The 23,618-nt window shown below is 44.5% G+C and overlaps 1 long non-coding RNA gene and 1 other non-coding gene across 2 annotated transcripts; one reads left to right on the top strand and one right to left on the bottom strand.

Annotated features, from left to right (window-relative positions):
- Nucleotides 1–4,659: 4,659 nt before the first annotated feature.
- LOC141110687 (uncharacterized) lies at nucleotides 4,660–14,179 on the bottom strand. The gene is made up of 3 exons (XR_012236318.1): nucleotides 13,959–14,179; nucleotides 11,427–11,526; nucleotides 4,660–5,243 (listed from the first exon to the last, which is right to left on the bottom strand). It is a non-coding gene; the product is annotated as an uncharacterized lncRNA (long non-coding RNA).
- Nucleotides 10,055–10,126, top strand: TRNAE-UUC (transfer RNA glutamic acid (anticodon UUC)). The gene has a single exon. It is a non-coding gene; the product is annotated as a tRNA-Glu (tRNA).
- Nucleotides 14,180–23,618: the final 9,439 nt, after the last annotated feature.

Below are 23,618 nucleotides of genomic sequence, written 5' to 3'. Positions count from 1 at the left end.
ATTTTCTCACTGGCGACACTTATGAACTTTATTGTTTATTTTTTGTACTTTTTCTTTGTATATACCCTTCAGGGTATGGACTCACATGTATACGGATTACCACTTATATGATTTTTTACATTAATTTATGATGATAAGTTTTAGATGAACAGTTCACATGTGTTCTTATTACATATATGTGCACCTTATCACTTTAAACTAGTGCTACACTGATTTATTGTTTTATATTACTTATCGTCCTTATCACATATATGTGCACTGTATTACTTTAAACTAGTGCTACACTGATTTATTGTTTTATATTATTTACTGACCCATGATAATTCTGTGGGTCCTGACACATTTACATATACCAACATATGTGCTCTTCTTTACTAGTCCAGCGCTACACTGTTCTTTATATTGTTTACTCCATGTGCCCTTGTATTGGGGTTATTGTGTTTTAGCTGCAGGATTTCCTTCACGGTTCTTTATTTCAGTTTTTTATCATTTACATTGAGCACCGAGCGCAATTTCTTTTTCATATACCAGAAATAGGTGACCCCCTCCCCTCCCAATCACTGATATATGATGGTAATTGTACCATCCCCCCCAGCAATATAAATCATAGAAATAATGGGGTACAGGGCGCTATAATATCCAATCCTCCAATCCAAAATTGATCAATAAATTAAACAACTCATCATCGTTCATAACATATTTACCCCCCCCCCCCAATATATATATATATCATTAATATTGGGGTGATTATATATATATATATCCAATAATATATATATAACCCCAATCATTTATATTTATAATATATCTCTCTATCTATCATGGGGGTGATATATATACATATACACACACACACACACACACACACACACACCTCCCCCTACTGCCTTATATGGACTTGTTTACTCCTAATATGCAAATGAGGCAGCTGGCTGGGGCTGCGTCGCCATGACAATAACTGACATGACTACACTAGACCTCCTATGGGAAGGATTGTGTATGTGACGTTTCTATGGTAATATCTCCATCCCATAATAATATCATCCATTCCTTCCTGTCTAAAGACTTCATTCACAAGGCTGGAAGAGTCGGACATTGTGATCCCCCAATAAATTATTGGGGTTATATATATATATATACACACACACACACACACACACACACACACACACACACACATCTATATTATTGGGGTGATATTGATGAGATATTAGTTATGAATGTGCAATCATTGTGTTTTGGGGGAGATAACTGATCAGTATGACTCCTTCCCCTCCCCCATTAATAAAAAGTTTTTTTTGCTGCAGTGGACAAGAAATCCAAATAAAAAATAAAATAAAGAAATGTTCTCTTTGTGGGGTGCCGAGGTGACATTTGGGGGAAGTCTTTAGACAGGAAGGAATGGATGATATTATTATGGGATGGAAATATTACCATAGAAACGTCACATACACACACACAGACTGTGATAGAGATCGGAGGGAGAAGGAAGGAGTTTTGTATTCTCTGCAGTTTTGCTCATTATTTGATAATATAATAATGGGGATGATTTGGATAAAGAATGTTTATCAGATACAGAATCTTCTGAACACCAACAAAGAAGGAAATGTATTTGTTATACTGGGAGTCTGGATCTTCCAGCACCTGAAAGTCCCACCGAGCTTCGCTATTGGTGTGTGTGTGTGTATATATATATATATATATATATATATATATATATATATATATATATATATATATATATATATATATATATATATATATATATAGTGTGGGGGGGGGGGGAGGGGGTGACATGCGTTGTGATATATATACACACATACATATATCACATGTGTGTGTGTGTGTGGGGGGTCACATGCGTTGTGATATATGTGTGTATATATATATATATATATATAGGGGAGGGGTGACATGCATTGTGATATATATATATATATATATAATATAAACACACATACATATATCACAATGCATGTCACACCCCCCCCCCCACACACACACACACACACACACACACACACACACACACACACACACACACACACACACACACACTAGGGCTGCAACTAACGATTATATTCATAATCGATTAGTTGGCTGATTATTGTTTAGATTAATCGATTAATGACCTTAAAAAGGAGTGATATATAATTTAGTTAATATGTAAAGTTTTATTAAAAAAAAAAAAGGCCATTTATTCTGAAATCTCTCTATATAATGATTAATATAAAGAACCGATACAGGAGATCTCCGGGATACAAACGGAAGGAGACAACAGAAAGTGAGAGAAATCCTACCAAAGTGACATCATCCCTGGGTGTCACCAGAACTAGTGTCCCCATTGGAGGATTTCCCCTCTAATTCCTGTTCTGGTGACAACCCAAAATCTGGAATGTTTCTTTCACTTTTGTTGGTAAATAGAGAGAATGAAGCTCCCTAAAGGGGGCGCAGACAGCAATAAAAACCTGACAGGGGTTCTAATCCCTCTCCACTCCATCTTACACCAACAATAAAAACATTTTCCTTTATTTATAATGTAACATATGGGGGAGAAATGAAAAAAAAATGATTTGGCAGTGAAAGTGGCAGTTAAAATGTGTGTGTAGGGGGAGGGGAGGGGGAGGGGTTACTTGGTTTGACAGTTAAAGGGTTGAAACAAATGAACAATATAGTTTGGTAGTAAAAGGGTTAAAAACTGAAAGAATTTGGCAGTTGAAGAGAATGAATCTTCCTAAAGGGGGCGCAGACAGCAATAAAAACCTGACAGGGGCTCTAATCCCTCTCCACTCCATCCAACACTAACAATAAACAAGTTTTCCTTTAGTGATAATTTTACATTTGGGCAAGAAATGTAAAAAACACATTTTGGTTTTGTCTGTAAAAGGGTTAAAAATGGGGGGAGGGGAGGGTATAAAAAAAAAAAAAGAAAAGAAGTTGGTTTGGCACTGAAAGGGAAAAAAAAAAAAAAAAAAAAAAAAAAAAAAAACTTACAAAAATCTGTGTTTTGAAAAAAAAAATGGTTCATAGAAAGGGTTAAAAATGAAAAAAATTATTAATTTGTAGTGCAAGGGTTAAAAACAAAAGGGGAGGGGAATTGGTTTCATAAATGAAAGGGAAAAACATTTGGCAGTGAAAGGGTTAAAAATGGAGAAATAATTGGTGTGTAATAATGATAAAATAAAAGAAAAGATTTGATGGAGGATTTCTATAGCTCCATTCACAATGTTATCATAAGAATATAGATCTTTATTTCAGCCATGGGACTGTAAGGGTTAAATCTCATTCACAATAACATGTTCTTCCAGGAGCCGTATATCCCTATTAGATCCGTATACTGATCCTACAGGCTGAATTCACAAAGCTCATAAATAAGCACGTGGCTCCTTTAAGAAAAAACGTCAGTTATTTTTCAAAAAAAAAAAAAAAAAGGTCACCTGACTGCACTCTGCGATCTGATTGGTCCCTCTGCCTATGATGTCATCGGCTGAGTCTTCTATAGCCAGACGCAGGTCAGTGAGCTCTCAGAAGCTCAGAGATCACTGACCCGTGAACACGTGCTTCTTATCTCTCCTGAGATATTTCTTGCGATTTTATTGGATTTGATTTCGTTCGATTCAATTTCATTGCGATTTCTATTGTCATACATTTAAAGCGAGTTTATTTATTCCTAATAATGAACCGATTTAAATGTAATCGGCTTCTTTCTCTGAAAAACACCAAAGAGAAAGCCAGCAAAGGAGGGGCAATGGTAGGAGGTATCAGTGACCAGCCTGCAGATACCCCAACCAAAAAGCCCCCCAAAATGAAGAGGTTTGTGCGCGGCTGTTTCAGAGCCGTTGTTGGAGGTTTCGGTTCCGGCTGTACAGCCAATAAACATCACCGAGATACAGACACCAAAATTGGTAAGTGTTATGGATAGTGATAGATACAAAAAGTACTCTGGATAAGTCACCTACACTAATCGATCACCTTCATCCCAAAATGATTTGTTTTCATAGAATTGTAGAACAGAAGGGATATTAAAGTGATTGATAAGCCACAATCTGATCTTTATATTATCTCCTCTGTCAGATAAAAATCTGCATCCTCGTGCCTGTGCGTTATTTATAAATAAAACGCTTTCTACTTGTATTAAAGAGGAAGGAATCCCATCGATTTAACACTTTCAAAAAACATTTCTATTTCTGGCATGTTGGGAATGCTAACTGTCACATTGGTTGTGCTCTCAACCAAACTGTCAAACCATCCAATGGCTGGTGTCATAACGGATCACATGTGCAGCATTATGGCAGTTGAAGATTCACCACTTCAATACCGGCACTTCCCCCCCTTCCTGCCCAGGACAATTTTCAGCTTTCAGCGCTGTCTCACTTTGAATGACAATTACGCGGTCATACAACACTGTACCCAAACTACATTTTTATCATTTTCTTCCCACAAATAGAGCTTTCTTTTGTTGGTATTTCATTACCTCTGGGGGGGGGGTTATTTTTTGCTAAACAAACTAAAAAAGACCCAATTTTTGACCAAAAATCTTTTTTCTTATTTTGTCATAAAATTTTGTTTTCTCCTTCACTGATGTGCACTGATGAGTTGGCACTGATATGCAGCACTGATGGGCACTTATAGGCACTGTGGTGGGGACTGTGATGGGCACTGAGAGACTTTGAGGGGGCACTGCTGGCAGTTGTTGGGCACCTCTCATGGGGGCTGCACTGATAATCAATGTGCTGATCATCAGCACAGACCCCCCTCTGACAGAGAGAGCTGCCGATTGGCTCTCCCTGTCAGCGCGAACCGAGGAATGCCGTTTACTGGCACTTCCAGGTTCACGCGATGATCACGTGGTAAGAAGCCTCTGTCAGGACTCCGGTGTCAGGACTCTGCAGCCCTGATACATGGGAGTCAGCGCAGAGGGGGAAGGGTAGAAACTGGTAGGATCAGCCAGCTATTTCATACACAGCACAAGCACTGTGCTCTATAACAGGCTTTAAAGGAACAGGATCTTCTTTAATGGTGCCAAAACACACAAAAATTTATTTTGTTATAAAAACATTGTTATTGGAGTCCAAAGTTTTAAAAGAAACGGGGGGACAATGAATGTTGTCCACATTTCATAAAGACAATTCAGTACACATGTACAATATACACATAAAGTAGTTACTGTAACCAGCGTGATGCTTGTTGCTTGACATGTTTCACTTTTCAGCTTCTTCAGGAGCTTATAAAGCAGTATGTAGCTACAAAAAGATAAATACAATCAAAATAAAAAATAAACAACAATTCCAAAAATTTGCATAAAGAATTTTTAGTAAGTATGCATGACCGTAAATTAACATTTCTGTTATCAAAGTAAATGTGTATCAAAAAGATATAACTACATAAATATGTTCAATGAATATTAGGGGTGCAACGGATCGTCATTGATCCGTACGGATCAACCACCCGCGATGCGCTCTGTGGCCTCGGCCATAGGAAAGGCCGCGGCTTCGGCCTAGCTCCGGAGCAGCAGCCATCTTGGTACACCCGGCGGCCGTTTACCACATGATCGCTCCGTCAAATGACGGAGCGATCACTTGTAACAAACCGGCGTTATGTCATGACGCCGGTTCCTCTCTCCCCTCTGTGCACTGATCTGTACAGTGGAGGGGAGAGTTCGGATGGCAGCAGTGCCAATACTCTGCAATGCCCTGCCAATACTCTGCCATTATACCCGGCAATACCCTGCAATACTCTGCCATACCCTGCTAATATATTGCAGTGAGGGAGATTGTGGATATTACAGTGGGGAGATTTTTTTTTGTTGATCCGAACCGTGACTCCTGCCAATACTCTGCAATGCCCTGACAATACTCTGCAATGCCCTGCCATACCCTGCCAATACCCTGCTAATATATTACAGTGGGGGAGATTTTTTTTTTGTTGATCCGAACCGTGACTCCTGCCAATACTCTGCAATGCCCTGACAATTCTCTGCAATGCGCCCTGACAATGCCCTGCCAATACCCTTCCATACCCTGCCAATATACCCACCAATACTCTGCCATACCCTGCTAATATATTACAGTGGGGGAGATTGTGGATATTACAGTGGGGGAGATTTTTTTTGTTGATCCGAACCGTGACTCCTGCCAATACTCTGCAATTCCCTGACAATACTCTGCCATGCCCTGCCATACCCTGCTAATATATTACAGTGGGGGAGATTGTGGATATTACAGTGGGGGAGATTTTTTTTTGTTGATCCGAACCGTGACTCCTGATCTGAGAAACAATCTGAACCGTGAGTTTTTTGATCCGTTGCACCCCTAATGAACATCCATGAGGGTCAGCACGATACAGAGAAGCACACAACATGAACATAAAACTCACCATGTATATAGAATGTAATCAAGCTAATGCACACTACTAAAGGGTCCAAAACTGATGTAAGAAGAGGTACCCAGGCCACCTACAGTGTCCCATCTGATAACAAATAGAGATCATGCACCCATCACCAAGACCAACATACACATAAGGGCCTGAAGATCAAACCTACCAAGCGTATCCTCAAAACTCACCGTATCTGTCAGAACAAAGACATAGTGGCCACCAGGCCAGACGGGACTGGTGGCCCCAGCCACAGAGCCGGCCATGGAGCAGGAGGTGGCTGCTATGTCTTTGTTCTGACAGATACGGTGAGTTTTGAGGATACGCATGGTAGGTTTGATCTTCAGGCCCTTCTTATGTGTATGTTGGTCATGCTGATGGGTGTATGATCTCTGTTATCAGATGGGACACTGTAGGTGTCCTGGGGGATGCTATTTGTTAAATATGTCCGCATTCATCATCACGGGTGTTTAATAATAAGAAACAGAAGCACTGCAGATTACTCCACTGCACCCGAAAGTGAAGATTCAGACCCCTTTTTCATTTTAGTCGGTCGGCATAACTGCCAGGCAACCAAAATTTTTATATGAAGGCCATTAGTCATCCCTGTCATGTTGGGATTATTTATTGTCCCTTGCACTGGAATTTTGAACTTTTCTCTCCATAATTTTATGGTATGTGTGTGTGTGTGTGTGTGTATATATATATATATATATATATATATATATATATATATATATATATATATATATATATATATATATATATATATATATATATATATATATATATATATATATATATATATATATATTATTTATGGTGAAGGTGCTAAATCTGATTCTTCCTTTTTATTGCAGATGTACGCGGTATTTACTGCAGACACAGCTCACAAGGCAGGACTACCCCAGTGAGCGAGACAGAATATGAAAGCTACATTGAGACTCCACCAGCATGTGTAGTTCACACGGAGCCTCCACCAGCATGTGTAGTTCACACGGAGCCTCCACCAGCATGTGTAGTTCACACGGAGCCTCCACCTGAATGTCACATTCATGTTGAGACTACAGCACAATGTGAGGTTCATGTTGGGAATCCACCAAAATACCAGGGCAGCCATTTGAAAATCTCCTCCCATGAAGATGAGGGCAAGCTTAAAGAAAAGGCTAGGCAGATCCTGGTGATAGGGGACTCTGTTATTAGAGGGACAGAGAGGGCAATCTGTCAGAATGACCGCGATCAACTAACAGTATATTGTTTCCCAGTCGCAAGAGTTCGGGACATTGCAGATCGGATGGACGGATTGTTGGATGGGGCTGGGGAGGATCCAGTTGTCATGGTACATATTGGAACCAATGACAACATTAGAAGAAAATGGACCACCCTACAAAATGATTTCAGGGACTTAGGGGCTATATTGAAGAAAAGGACCTCCAAGGCAGCATTTTCAGAAATACTGCCTGTACCTCGAGCCACACCAAGGAGGCAACAGGAGCTTAGGGAGCTTAGCAAGTGGCTGAAGAACTGGTGCAGGAAGGAGGGGTTTGGCTTCATGGAGACCTGGACTGACTTTTCAATTGGTCACTTGCTCTACAGCAGGGATGGACTGCACTTAAATGAGCAGGGGGCAGCTCTGTTGGGAAAGAAAATAACCAAAAGGGTGGAAAAAATGTTAAATCCACCACCAGCATGTGACGTTCACACGGAGACTTCACCAGCATGGGATGTTCACATGGAGATTCCACTAGCATGTGACGTTCACACAGATACTCCACCAGCATGTGACATTCACATTGAGACACCACCTGAATGTCACATTCATGTTGAGACTACAGCACAATGTGAGGTTCATGTTGAGAACCCACCAAAATACCAGGGCAGCCATTTGAATATCTCCTCCCATGAAGATGAGGGCAAGCTTAAAGAAAAGGATAGGCAGATCCTGGTGGTAGGGGACTCCGTTATTAGAGGGACAGAGAGGGCAATCTGTCAGAATGACCGCGATCAACGAACAGTATATCGTTTCCCAGTCGCACGAGTTCGGGACACTGCAGATCGATGGACGGATTGTTGGATGGGGCTGGGGAGGATCCTGTTGTCATGTTACCTATTGGAACCAATGACAACATTAGAAAAAAATGAACCACCCTACAAAATGGTTTCAGGGACTTAGGGGCTATATTGAAGAAAAGGACCTCCAAGGCAGCATTTTCAGAAATACTGCCTGTACCTCGAGCCACACCAAGGAGGCAACAGGAGCTTAGGGAGCTTAGCAAGTGGCTGAAGAATTGGTGCAGGAAGGAGGGGTTTGGCTTCATAGAGACCTGGACTGACTTTTCAATTGGTCACTTGCTCTGCAGCAGGGATGGACTGCACTTAAATGAGCAGGGTGCAGCTCTGTTGGGAAAGAAAATAACCAAAAGGGTGGAAAAAATGTTAAATCAACCACGTGTCATTCACATCGAGACTCCTCCAGCATGCAACGATTCTGTTGAGACTCGGGCAGAATGTAACTTTCCCACTAAGACACCGGCAGATTGTGGCGTTACCACTGAGACTCTGGCAGAATGTGACGTTCATCAGCAGCTTCTGAATCACAGACTCAACTAAAAGTCTGAGGAACCCTCCCAGGGACCAGGTACGGCTTTACCAACACAGGTCCCTACACTGGTTGCGGCTGCCACTCCAGTATCCAGAGGGCCTTCCCATCAGCCCTCTATTTCCCTTTTTGGAGCTTCTGAATCACCAACTATGAAGGTAAATAGACAAACAAGATGATTGACTGTTCCTAGAAGAAGACTCAACAAAAATTCTGAGGAACCCTCCCGAGGGACCAGGTATGGCTGTACCAACACAGGTCCCTACACTGGTGGCTGACACTTCAGTAACCAGAGGGTTTTCCCATCAGCCCTCCATTTTCGTTTTTGGAACTTCTGAATCACCAACTATCAATGCAGCTGGACAAACAAGACAATTGCCTGTTCCTAGAAGAAGACTCAACAAAAAGTCTGAGGAAGCCTCCCTGGGACCAGGTACGGCTGTACCAACACAGGTCCCTACACTGGTGCAAGCTGCCACTCCAGTAACCGGAGGGTCTTCCCATCAGCCCTCTATTTACCTTTCTGCAGCTTCTGCAGAAGCTTTAAGGTTCGACAATACATCGCCAAAACATAATCACCTGAAGAACAAGGGGGAGTATGGAAGAGGGAGAGAGGGAGGAAAAGGGGGGGGGGGGGAGGTTGGAGAAAGAAGGGGGTGAGGGTTGGGGGGAACCCCCACACCCCTTCCTTACCCCTAACCTCTCCCCCCCCCCTCCTTTCCTCCCTCTCTCCCATACTCCCCCTCAGGCGTGTGTTGGACCGGCTGAGGGGAGGTTGGAGGCCGGTATTCTTTGGGTGTGTTATACACATAGACTGCAGTTTAGGATAAGTTTGGATTTCTTCTGGAGGCGCTTTGAGTGGACATAATTGATGAACTCCGTTCAGCGGGGGCGGGCCTTAGAGAACAGAGGCCGCATACAGGCAGCACAGAGGCTTAGGGGTTAGCCTTGCAGCACTGGGGTCCATGGTTCAAATCCTGACCAGGACACTATCTGCATGGAGTTTGCATGTTCTCCCTGTGCTTGCGTGGGTTTCCTCCGGGTACTCCGGTTTCCTCCCACACTAAAAAGACATGCTACCTTGCGTTGGTGGTGCAGTGGTGAGCATAGCTGCCTTTCAAGCAGCTGACCTGGATTCGATTCCCGGCCAACGCCTTCTCCAATACTTGGAGTCCTCAGAGAGAAAAGCGCTATACAAGGGTGGAATGAAGAATTAAGCGAATGTGTGGAATGTTTGAGGAAGAAAATGTTCCCCCAGAATCTATAGAAGGTGAACCCAGCAACTGATAGAAGACGCTTAGGCTGCGATCACACCTAGGCCTTCCGGATCGCGGGCGGAACTACTGCGATTCCAGATTGGCACCCCAATCATGGGACAATATTGTCACCTGACAAATCACACAAAAAAAAAAAAAAAAAAATTGCGGGACGCCTATTTCCCATAGGCCGTGCGGCAAAATCACGCCTCGATTGGGATGATATTGAAAGTAAAGGGATCGCAAGTGTGTGCTGCGCTTTGCACCGATTCGGGAATCCAGAACACCTAGGTGTGACAAAATCCTCACCGTGTCCATCATACACCAACACCAACTTCCTGCACAAACGTCCCCCCAACATGCTTAATACACCCATACCCCCCCCAACATGAATATTACACCCATACTCCCCCATCAGGTATATTACACCGACAAGCCCCAACATGAATATTACACCCATACCCACCCAACATGAATATTACACCGACACCCTCCCAGCAGGAATATTACACACATACCCCCCCAACATGAATATTACACCCATACCCCCCAGCAGGAATATTACACCCATACCCCCCAGCAGGAATATTACACCCATACCCCCTAGCAGGAATATTACACCCATACCCCCCAGCAGGAATATTACACCCATATCCCCCAGCAGGAATATTACACCCATATCCCCCAGCAGGAATATTACACCGACACCCCCCCATCCTGACAATGACGTCCCCCCAGCAGGAATATTACACCGACACCCCCCATCCTGACAATGACGTCCCCCCAGCAGGAATATTACACCGACACCCCCCATCCTGACAATGACGTCCCCCCAGCAGGAATATTACACCGACACCCCCCATCCTGACACTGACATCCCCCCAGGAATATTACACCACACCCCCCATCCTGACACTGACATCCCCCCAGCAGGAATACGAAAATAAGGATGATCCTCAGCTTCATCTAGTGGTCGTAATGCAGTACATGTATGACAGGAAGCTACACAGACCAATAGGGTGGTTAGAGGGTTAGAAAGGGGAGGGCACAGCGTGTCCATGCCCAGTAAGTGCCAAAATATTTCCTCTGCTCGGGGGTCCACACTTAAGGCAAGGTGATTTCCATTCTAGCAGCAGCTTTGATAGAAAATAAAGTGTGTCGCTGTGGTGAAGCAGGGGCTGTTATCTGCTAGTACTTACCCTTGGAGGATCTTAGGCAGGCTTTGGCACACAGCGCTCTTTGTTGCTCCACTTCATCTTTCTCTTGATATTCACTTAACAAGGAGCTGAGGTATTCTTCCTGTGACAAGAAGAAGGGAAGACGTAAGAGTCCCTATCCTGGACAAGAAGAGCTCAGCAATCAAGGCTTCATAGCAGGACTCCAGGCAGACCTTAAAGTGGACCTCTCAGCAACTTTACAAGTCTGAATGAAGAAATAGAATATACCGTATTCTTCTATCCCTTCTACAAGTGCAAAAATGTCACTTTTCATCCTGCCGGAAATATACAGAGCTCAGAACTTTCTGCTCTCGTTTTCTCTGGACTGTTTTCAGTCCCAGTTCTCTATGTGGACTACAAAACATCACTTCACTATGTTATAGACAGGGGGGGGAGTATTCTGTAGTCCAAACACACTTTCTGTCCTACGGTGACAACACAACGTCTCCATAGATTCAGTACAGTGAGTGTTGTCACCCTAGGACAGGAAGTTACTGGCAGGATCAAAGACAAAGGGAAAAGAAAACGAATGCAGCCACCATATCTAAGGACTGGTCAGCTGAAGTATAGTACATTTTTGTATTTAGGATTCCCCCATAAATCAGTTGGCCCCATCCGTGTACCTCCACAAATCACTTACCCCATCAGAGTGCCCCAATAGATCAGTTACCTAATCAGAATGTCCTCTTAGATTAGCTGCACCCATCAGAGTACACATAGAGATCAGTTGCCCCATTACAGTGTCCCTATAGATTAATTGCCCCATCAAACTGCCCCCATAGATTAGTTGCCTCATCATCGTGCCCCCATAGATCAGTTGCCCCATCACAGAGCTCAGTGTACCTGTAGGAGAACTCCCTATAGCCTGGCAGGAAGAAGGTGGGAGCTGGCAAGAGAAATGTGCTGCAGGGCACACAGCAGGCACGTGAAGTCATTGGTTGCTAGGCATGCCGGCATCTCTAGCAACCAATGACTGCTGCTCAATGGACCAGGACTTGTGGGCGGTCCGCCATGTTAGTGAAGGCTCCATGAACCTATCAGCCTGTGCAGGAGGTGGAGCCAGGGACTTTATGTGGGAGGAGACTCATCTAATCTCTCGGTGTAGGCGAATTCAGACTGAGGAGTGGGTGGAGCAGAATAGGTAGGGGCAGGGCGAAGGAGTATGACGTAATGTTGTGGGGGAGGTGCTAGGAGAGGGAGCCTGTCACCTGTCACCCCCCACCCCCCCCCCAGAGATTCAGCGATGTCCCCTGGTATCCCCCCCATCCATACTTGTCAGGCTCCATGATGAATCAGACAGCCTCAGGTGACGCTGACCAAAAAAGTACACAATGGATTCCATCTGCTTCTGGTGGTCACAAATCTGCAGAATCAGAGAGCTGAACCTCCAGGAGAGGAAGTCCTTCACCTTCTGGGGGGGCGGAGACACTGCATGAAAGGGGGGGGGGGGGAATACAAAACCACATCAGGAAGTAAATTGATAATATTCCCTATATATATATATATATCATTATTATTCACAATAAATATACATTTTATATGGATGTGAAACCATTTCCAGGTTTGTCAATGTCCCAGAGACACCCCCCCGAGACACCCCCCCAAAAGACACCCCCCAGAGACGTATCTAGTGAAAATGGCGCCTATGGCAAGCACTGAAACTGCACCCCTGTCAAAACATTTGAAACTCATCTTTCAGATAACCTAAAGGGGGTGTCGTTAGAGTCTCAGATGAAAGAAGGAGAAGGGAAAGAAAGGATAGAAGGATAGCAGGCCCAGATCCTAGACCACAATAGCAATACAGTATGTGTATTCCAGAAAGTTTAATAATCAGCAGATAAAGATACTCCAAACACCATCCCCCTAGACAGATCCCATCAGATACAAGAGATGTTTAGAGAATGTGCAGACATGGTGCAGGAGACAGTCAGATACTGCAGACATTAAACAGGAGATCAGAGACTGCAGTTTCTGTCTTACTAACAGTCCATTTGCCAAGCATAGTTAGTAAGACCATAAATGGTTAATAAGTCTGTGAAGATCCAAGCCTGACCAGCCTAAATTCTGAAAGTCAATATAAAAACAAACAAATCATGCAGAGCACACTGGACTTTGGCACCAATAGCTCTTTAGAAACAGCTGCAAATCATGATGAACACTGTCACACTTTTGGGTCTTCCAGAAGTCTAATCATTATCAGTGTGCTCACCTGTCCTGTGTGCAGTGTAAAGAGAAGAGCAAAGGGAATCATTTCCTAACCAGTGTGAGCATTGGCTGATCTGCATATAGGACAAGAGAGCTGCTGCTTAGACATCTGCAGCTGGCATTTTGTGTGTGTGACATAGTGTGTGATAAAGAGGATGGAGGAGCGCTGATTCTCTCTAGGTGTCACATAAACAATGGAAGCCCCTCCTTTTATCAGCTCTATAATGAGCTCCCACCTTCTCCAGCCATCACATTATCTAGCAGAGCTCCATCCCTTCCTCCCTCTTACAGTCAGCCTGTATTGCTCACCCTTTCTTCTGCTTGATGGTGTCAGGTGTCCTTCAGTGCAGCCCAGGATACAGCGTCCCCCCCTCCTCCTGGGCACAGTGCTGATGCTCCCAGAGAGCGTTCTCTGAGTAATAGACACATGAGGGCTGAGGGAACCAGCAGCATACAGCAGGTGGTGGCCATCTTTCTTGTCATGTGATGGCAGTCAGCTGACACCTGTGAGGGCGGAACCTTCTGTATCCCGGGCACTGCTATCTTTTTAGCTTGTAGCTGGCTGTTAGCATACTGTGTGGGCGGCGCCAGGTGATGACGAGCCGGAGCAGTTCATGTTTTTTAGAGGGGGGGGGGGGATCTGACAACTCGACCCAGTCCATCCTTGCCTGGGACAAAAACAATTTTTAGGGAAACTACCCAGGATGGCCACAGCCCAGAAATGTCCTAGCAAAATTTTGACTGTTGGCAGGTATGCCCTGGAAAGTGCCTTGCTGCCCAGCCACTCACCAGTGCCCCCAGCAGGTGGCACCCATGGCACTTGCCATATCTGCCATACCCTAGATACCCCACTGTGCAGGAGGTATGTATATCCTTATAGATAACCCCTATGGCAGTAGTTTAGAAAGGATGCCATTGGGTTTACATCCACTTTAACAAATTTATTCAGAACCATTACTTAACCACTTGCTTACTGGGCACTTAAACCCCCCTCCTGCCCAGACCATTTTTCAGCTTTTAGCACTGTCACTCTTTGAATGACAATTGCGCGGTCATACAACACTGTACCCAAATGACATTTTTATCATTTTTTTTTCCTGTTTCCTGTTAAAAAAAATGTAAAAAGACCAAATTTTTTTTTTTACATTTGAGTATATTTTGTTATTCGGTTTTGCAAACAGGTAATTTTTCTCCTTCATTGATGTACGCTGATGAGGCTGCACTGATGGGCACTGATAAGGCGGCACTGATAGGTGGCATTGGTGGGCACTGAGAGGTGGCACTGATGGGCACTGATAGGTGGCAGTGATCGGAACTGATGGGTGGCAGTAATGGGCACTGATGGGTGGCACTGATTGGCACCACTGGTGGTCATTGATAGGTGGCACTCATGGGCATTAATAGGTGGCACTGATTGCTGGCACTGTTATGCACTGGTGGGCACAGATGAGATGGCCGTACCTCTTCCTCTTCGGGACCGATGTCCCTTGCACAGAAGTCATGATCATCTTTCTTTTCTCCTTGCACTGTTAGCGTAAGGAGAAAAAAAATGATTACCGATCTTCTGTTTACAACACATGATCAGCTGTCATTGGCTGACAGCTGATCACGTGGTAAGGGGCCGGGATCTCATTGACTCGGTGATCACAGCTCGCACCCTGCAGGGGGAGCGTGCAGAGAGGAGGACATCTATTGACGGCCTCCCGGCAAAGTAGGTCCGCGCTGTAGTCATTCGGCTATAGCGCGGATCTGAAGGGGTTAATAAGCTTACCTGTAGGTACAAGAAAAAAAAAAAGGACTCGAAAGACACACCCTTTATGTAAATATGTGATGTCTTGCCTTCTTCCTATGGATACGGACCTGACATTATTTGTAGACTCTTTGCTGCCCCCCGCTGGTAACTGAGCCATGATCTGAGTGGGTACACTGCACATAGATGGGCCTTGTCCCTCTATGTATCAATTATAGATGGTCATTTTTCAGTATAGCAGGGTGACAGACAAAACCTGGTGGGTAGTTACTGACTATTAACTACTTCCAGCCCAAGCATACTCTGGCACTCCTTTTCTACGTGTATTTTTGCTAGAAAATTACTCAGAACCTCCAAATATATAAATATATATATATATATATATATATATATATATATATATATATATATATATATTTAACAGAGACCCTAGGGAATTAAATGGTGGTCATTGCAATTTTTTACATCACACAGCAATTTTTTTTAAACACATTCATGAAAGAAAAAAAAAAAAAAAAAAAAAACACTAAAGTTACCCCAATTTTTTTTTTTTTAATAATGTGAAAGATGGTGTTACGCCAAGTAAATAGATACCGAACATGACACGCATTAAAATTGAGCGCACTCGTGGAATGGCGCTAAAGCTTCTTCGGTACTTAAAAATCTCTGGTTTTAAAATGTTTACAGGTTACCAGTCTAGAGTTACAGAGGATGCCTAGTGCTAAAATTATTGCTCTCCGTCTAGCGATCGCAGCGATACCTCACATGTGTGGTTTGAACGCTGTTTACAAAAGCGGGCGCGACCTATGTATGCGTGATGGAGATGCTCTCCACAATACTTCCGAGTATCGTGGGGAGCATACACCTCTCCCACCAAGGTGCGTGCTCTCCACAATACCCGGAAGTGACGTGTGTGGGTCACCAACAGCTGAATACCCAGGAAGTAACCAGGCGCAGCGGTCCCCGTTAACGCAGGTGTTCCCTCGGTACTGGCAGTTGGCGTCTCCATCACGGTTTACGTTTATTTTGTAAGGGGGCCATGTTAAAGATTTAAATAAATGGGACTATGCTACAGTATGTGAACCTTATTTTCTCTACATGACCCTGCTACCTTTGGAGCTGCTCTTACCTTACATAAACACAGTTAACCAGTGGATGTTCTTAAAGGGGTTGTAAAGGTTCATGTTTTTTCACCTTAATGCATCCTATGCATTAAGGTGAAAAAACATCCGACAATACCGGCCACCCCGGGCCCCCCATTTTACTTACCTGAGCCCGTTCACCTGCTGCGCTCGCCCCCGATTTCCTGTTCGCCGCTCAGCCTGGCCGTTGATTGGCTAGAGTGGATGGATTAAAAGCAGCGCAGCCATTGGCTCGCGCTGCTGTCAATCACATCCAATGACGCGGCGCACCGGGGGCAGGGCCGAGTGATACAGTCAGCGGCTATAGCCCCCGGCTGTATCACGGGAGCGCGCCCGCAAGAACTAAACACCATGCGAGAGAGCTCCCATGAAGGCACTTAGTTCTTGTGGGGAGGAGCTGAGACAGCCGCTGAGGGACCCCAGGAGACCAGGTTCTGGGCCACTCTGTGCAAAACGAGCTGCACAGTGGAGGTAAGTATAACATGTTTGTTATTTAAAAAAAATAAAAAAATTACCTTTACAACCCCTTTAAGAAGTGGAGGCATAAAGCTATATTCTGAATCCTCAATTTTACCAGTTTTATGGTAAGTTTATCCCCAAAGGGGACTGTTTCTTTTCACGTGGTGACGATCTTGGGGTTTTGGTGTATGGATTGATGAACTTTCTTATCTCCATCCTAAGAAAACTTGTGTTCTTCTCACTTGAAACCACTTCTATGGACTATTTTTGTTCATTCACATATCCTAATACTTAATGTGTACAAGAAATTGTTTCTAAATGTCATAAGAAATTTAAAGTGACATAAGCGCTGCTATGATGTTTTAACGGTTGCAATTTTTTTGCATTTTTTATTTTCATCATTTGTTTTAAATATTTTATTCTTTTTTATTTCTTTATTCTTATTAATCTTTTCATGTGACACTGAAGAAATGACACTTTGCTACAATGTAAAGTAGTGAGTGTACAGCTTGTATAACAGTGTAAGTTTGCTGTCCCCTCAAAATAACTCAACACACAGCCATTAATGTCTAAACCGCTGGCAACAAAAGTGAGTACACCCCTAAGTGAAAATGTCCAAATTGGGCCCAATTAGCCATTTTCCCTCCCGGTGTCATGTAACTTGTTAGTGTTACAAGGTCTCAGGTGTGAATGGGGAGCAGGTGTGTTAAATTTGGTGTTATCGCTCTCACTCTCTCATACTGGTCACTGGAAGTTCAACATGGCACCTCGTGGCAAAGAACTCTCTGAGGATCTGAAAAAAAGAATTGTTGCTCTACATAAAGATGGCCTAGGCCAGTGATGGCGAACCTTGGCACCCCAGATGTTTTGGAACTACATTTCCCATGATGTTTAAATACACTGCAGAGTGCATGAGCATCATGGGAAATGTAGTTCCAAAACATCTGGGGTGCCAAGGTTGACCATTACTGGCCTAGGCTATAAGAAGATTGCCAAGACCCTGAAACTGAGCTGCAGCACAGTGGCCAAGACCATACAGCGGTTTAACAGGACAGGTTCCGCTCAGAACAGGCCTCGCCGTGGTCGACCAAAGAGGTTGAGTGCACGTGCTCAGCATCATATCCAGAGGTTGTCTTTGGGAAATAGACGTATGAGTGCTGCCAGTCTGTGTCATTTCAAAATAAGAATATAGTTAGAACAATACAAATTAAGTTAAGTTTAATTTGATAATTTAATATGCAATAATAAACCACAGCATTTGCATCAGTTTCTGCAACAATAATCCCCAGCAATGTTGTTAGCTTATGTAATAACCCCCAGCATTGATGGGATTGTCTGCAATCCCCATTATGAACTAGCTGGCGTGCTTAACTCTCTGAGTTGAGGCTAATTAACCATTTGAGCTCTAAAATATTTTATCCCCTTCATGGCCAGTCCATTTTTTGCTATATAGAATTGCGCTACTTTAACTTGTGTAGTATGGCCCCTCGGGGACTGCTTGGATTTACCTGCTCATCTGCATCGCCATGACCCTGCAAACATTCCAACCCACCTGACACTCTGGGTTCAGACATCATTGCAACACCTTTAAGTAATAAGACAACGCTCAGTGTTTATATTCTATTAACGTTTACTGGAATACTTCAGTTAAGATATTGTTGTAAGAAAGGTAATGGTTCTACTGAGCTTTGAATAACAGCATAAGCTCAGTAGAATGCTTCCACAAGAAATGCCAGTTAAGACAATTGGCAAACACAGAATACTATATACACATATGTACAATGGCGCAACACTAAGTCATAACCTTAAAAGGATAAGTAAAGTTAAGCATCATTTCTGACAATACTTCTAGACAGAGAAACCCAGGCCGGCCTGTTTAAACTGTGTTCCTAATGAGAGATTAAGCTAAACATGGATGGTGTAAGGGCCCCTTAAGCAGAAATGACAGAATGTCCCCGTTTCAAATCTGTTGGTCTTCACCGGCAGTCGGAGGTCATTACTATTTCCAATAAAGTGTAGAGGCAGAGTGGTGTTGTATCTTGTGATGACTGTGGCTACAGATGCCCATGTAGTGTTCAGGTAGAAGTGCAGTGAAGTGTTCCCAAAGTAAAGCTGTCTGTACATAATGTCCCAGTAAACAACCAACGAAAGGTTTGCAAAGGTGGGCAATTGCCCTCTCACCAATGACCAGGCCAATTCAGCACCTTCCAGATACCGATTTACGGATAGATATCCTGGCTGCAGACCCGCTAGTGATGATCACCCGATACAGAGCCAATAACGTGGGTTGCTACACTGTCGAGTTGGTGTTGTTCAGATGTATGCTAATTCTGGATACTGCGTGGTAGGCCGCGACCTCACTCTCCGTATACGGAGAGGTCCATCCACACACAAGACCCACGAGGAAGACAGAGTGGGGTGGGTCTCTGGTTTCTTTTATAGCTCTTCCCAGCAATCTCCTTGATGGTAGCAAAGATCCCTGGGATATGTGGTCTGGGTGTATAGTCATGCAAGGGAACAGCCATCTGAAAGAACTACCAATCCCACAATCCCTTTGGCTAGGCTCACAAATATGATGTCAGTTTAGTAACGCTGGGCACTAGGGGGATAAATCATATACAGATAAGGTATGGAATAACTATTCATTGCAATTGTGGTCCACATTGCTACACTTGTAATTGAGCGTTTTTTTATACTAGTATTGGCTGCGATCAGTGACTTATAGTGGGACTGTGATAGTGACACTTTGTGGGAACTGACTAACTGCCACTGACATCACCAGTGACACTTATCAGTGCTAATAATATACACGCTCATTGTAAAAATGACACTGTCTGGGAAGGGGTTAACATCAGGGACAATCAAGGGGTTAATTGTGTGCCTAACAATATGTAATGTGCGCTGCTTTTTACAACTGATAGATCTGTTTCTTATTGCTGCTTTGCATGGAAAAGAAAAAAAAGCTATTTTTCCCTCTGTACAGAGCTCTGTGTTGATTGTCAACCCAGGGCTCTGGGCTGTGATTTGACACAGCCGGTCAGCAGGTCCCAGCCATGAATCATTGGCTGGGATCTGCTGACAGACGCCCACTGTGTACAATCACAGGGGAGTAAATAATTTGAACACTTGTGCTACTAATGCTGCACAAAGGGGTTAATTAGCTGCCACTAGTCACTAATGCATCAGTGACAGTACATAAACCATCATGCTGCATATTACAGAAATACCATTTGTGATTGATTAACCTCCCCTTAGCCCCATTCAAAGAGTTCATTAACTACTCTTCAGATGGCAATCTGCTTACTTGTGTAATCTGTGATGCACTGCTTGGTTCCTCCTCCTCTAGTTCGCAGCTCCTCTGTGCTCTCCTCAGTGACGTCACTAGGGTTGGTGTCACCTGGTGTGGTAAAACATGGTGTCACCCCCCCTTAATAATTAAATAACCTACCCCCTCGCCACAGTGCTCTGACCTGATGCTGTGGAGTGACAGCAGTAGACACTGGGCAAGCTAGCGGATCAGGATCTCTTCTGTCTAGCCTGCCACAGTACCCTGCAGGGTGTTGGGCAGGCTAGTTTTGGGCCGGCAGCGCATGGTCACGGTGCGCACCCTATATACACGTGCTGTCAATGATGGGGGTGACACCATCGCGGTCGGATATCAAAGTAGATGGAATCCCTGTACCCAGAGGAGATGGCGGTCCTTGTCCCCAGGGAATATGGGGTCCCTGTCCCCAGAGGAGATGGTGGTCCCTGTCCCCATGAAATATGGGGTTCCTGCTCCCAGGGGGGCTGGTGATCCCTGTCCCCAGGGTATATAGGGGCTCCTGTCCCCAGGGAATTTGGGGCTCCTGTCCCCAGAGGAGATGGGGTTCCTGTCCCTAGAGGAGATGGGGTTCCTGTCCCTAGAGGAGATAATGGTCCCTGTCCCTAGAGGAGATAGTGGTCCCTGTCCCCAGAGGAGATGGGGTGGGGTATGGAATGGTGTATGGGGGAGATGGGGTTGTCTCACTCAGGTTGATGCAGTGCAGTGCTAGATCTCGGCCAGCATAGTCTAGCTGCCCTCCAAGCACTTGTTCATGGTTGCTTCTGTTACCTCCAGCAGCACAGAGAGGACGATCAGCATTGGAAGCTGCTTCTTCACTCCATGGGCTCTCTGAGAGAGTTCTCTGCCTGAAGGGGTGGGGGGACTGGGAGACAAGCCTGTGATGTCCTCCAGTAAGCCTGCTCACACAGGGCTGCACTAGTGTGCTGGAAGTTTGTCCGGCACAGGAGGGCTCTGTCTAAAAGAGGAAATGGATGTGACTTGGTGGGTCCCAGGACTGGGAAAGACACTAGACTAAGCAGCATTCTATAGGGCAGGAGAGAGGGGCCAGCCGAGGATTCTGATGGAGACTGAATAGTGGCTGCTGAAAGCTAGAGGAGTGCCTGTCAGTATACCCTGCTTGTTAGGACATGTGGGACTGGTGTCACCCGGGGGCCCACCCCCCATTCCCCCATAGCGACGCCACTGGCTCCTCTCCCATACCATCTCCCGGCCGGCCTCTCAGTGATATCATGCTGACCGGGACTAGGAAGCGACTGTCGGGCGGAGATTACTCCACCTGACAGGGAGGTGAAGGGCGGGGCTAGTCTTAGGCTTGTGCCGGGTACAGGAGCGCACTTGGCACATTGCAGCTATTAGCTCTGTAGCGTGGCTGATGTGTGCAGACAGTCAGTGTACTCTTTCATTCCAGTTTTAGCAGCACACTGTCAGGAACTTCTCCTGTGCCCCTCTTCCTCCTGTAAATGGTGCCGCCCAGGGCATACGCCCCTTCTGCCCCCCTTGTACTGTTCCTGGGAGAGAGAGCGCACAGGCTCTGGTGCAACACCTTTATTAAAGGAGAGGCATGTTGAGTGTTTTTCAGAGCTCGCTTTTTGTCACAAAGTTTTAAAAATTGAAAAAATAAAAATAAAATTTTAAAAAATGTCCTTGTCTTTCTTCATTTTCCAAAACAAACTAGAGCTGCAAAATTCTCACCATGCTTCTTGGCAAATACCTTGGTGTCTACTTTCCATAATGGGGTCATTTGGAGGGTTGTGCTATCTTGACATTTCAGGGCCTCCGAAACTGTGATAGGTAGTGAGGAAGTGAAATCACCATTTTACGCCCTCAGAAATCCTGAAGGCGGTGATTGGTTTTCGGGGTCCCGTACGCGGCTAGGCTCCCAAAAAGTCTCACACATGTGGTATCCCCATACTCAGGAGAAGCAGCTGAATGTATTTTGGGGTGTAATTCCACATATATCCATGGTATGTTAGAGCAATATATCATTTAGTGACAACTTTGTAAAAAAATAAAAAAACAATAAATAAAAAAGAAAATAAATAAAAGGCTTGTCATTTTCCCGAAACTTGTGGCAAAGTATAAAATATTGCATGGACTCAACCTGCCTCTCAGCACATAGCGTGGTGTGTCTACGTCCAAAAATGGGGCCATTTGGGGCGGGGGGGGGGGGGGGGGGGGGTTGTGCTATCTGAGCATTTCATGGCCTCCGAAACTGTGATAGGTAGTGAGGAAGGGAAATCACCATTTTACGCCCTTAGAAAGCATGAATGCGGTAATGGTCTGGGAGCCTCTGTCACGGATTACACACGCCCACGGCGACTAGGTAACCACGACGTGTGTTCCGTTACGGGGGTATATGAGGAACTAAGGGAATAAGGGGGAACTTATGCTGAGCATGTAAGACTGGCTGTGGTACTTTCACAGCCTGCACTACCTTTGGCCACCACTAGAGGGAGACTCCACTCTAATCCAGCTAGCTGACCACACACAGGCAGATACGAATCTTACATACAATCTGGTGCACTGTAAGGGTTTGGGAGCAGTCTAGCAATTACTATACACTTCTAGGGTTCCTCCAGCTATCTTGTAAGCTTGAACCCCTGTGTTAATCACTCTTCCCACTGTCCCCACACCCACACACGACACACAATAAACGATAGCCTGCCACCACCCAACAGTTTGTCCGCAGACTGGTCTGCTGAGCCACCACACACACAGATCTCCGTCTGGCAGATCTGTTAGCGTACAATCTGCATGCAATCTGCCAACACACAGTGCAATTGCATACCAATTGGTACGTAACTTAGACCGAGTATTTAGGCACTAAAATACAACAACCTCTCCAGAGATATGAGTCCTAGCTTAGTACACAGAAGTCACTTATTAATTTTATCATTTAATATCCCGAAAGTGGGTAGTGCATAAAACATATACAAAGAAAAAGAAGTTACCAAAAAAGATAAAAAAGTAAAGAAAGACACACAAATTGGCAATTTGCTATGAAAATAAAAAGGGATAAAAACAGAAATAAACTTTACCCAAGTCTATCCTCTTTGTAGAAGCATACTGGAACATGTGGGAACTCCCCAGTTTCGAACTGGCTTCAGGGAAGAACGATGTCCATATCTCAGGCTACCCTATTTATTGAAATATGGATGTGGGCTGGATTTTAGCCCCTGGCCAATCAACCCTGGGGGGTGTTCCTGTCTCAGCCCACAGAATGTTTTGTATTCTGAATTTACTAGAGTGGAATTAGCCCAGAACGGCGCTGATTACTGGGTTATGGACAGGAT

Source organism: Aquarana catesbeiana, linkage group LG01 (genome assembly GCF_042186555.1).
Source record: "Aquarana catesbeiana isolate 2022-GZ linkage group LG01, ASM4218655v1, whole genome shotgun sequence".
Lineage (NCBI taxonomy): Eukaryota > Metazoa > Chordata > Amphibia > Anura > Ranidae > Aquarana > Aquarana catesbeiana.
Note: the sequence above shows the minus strand (reverse complement) of the source record. Positions and strands in the feature narration are given on the sequence as shown.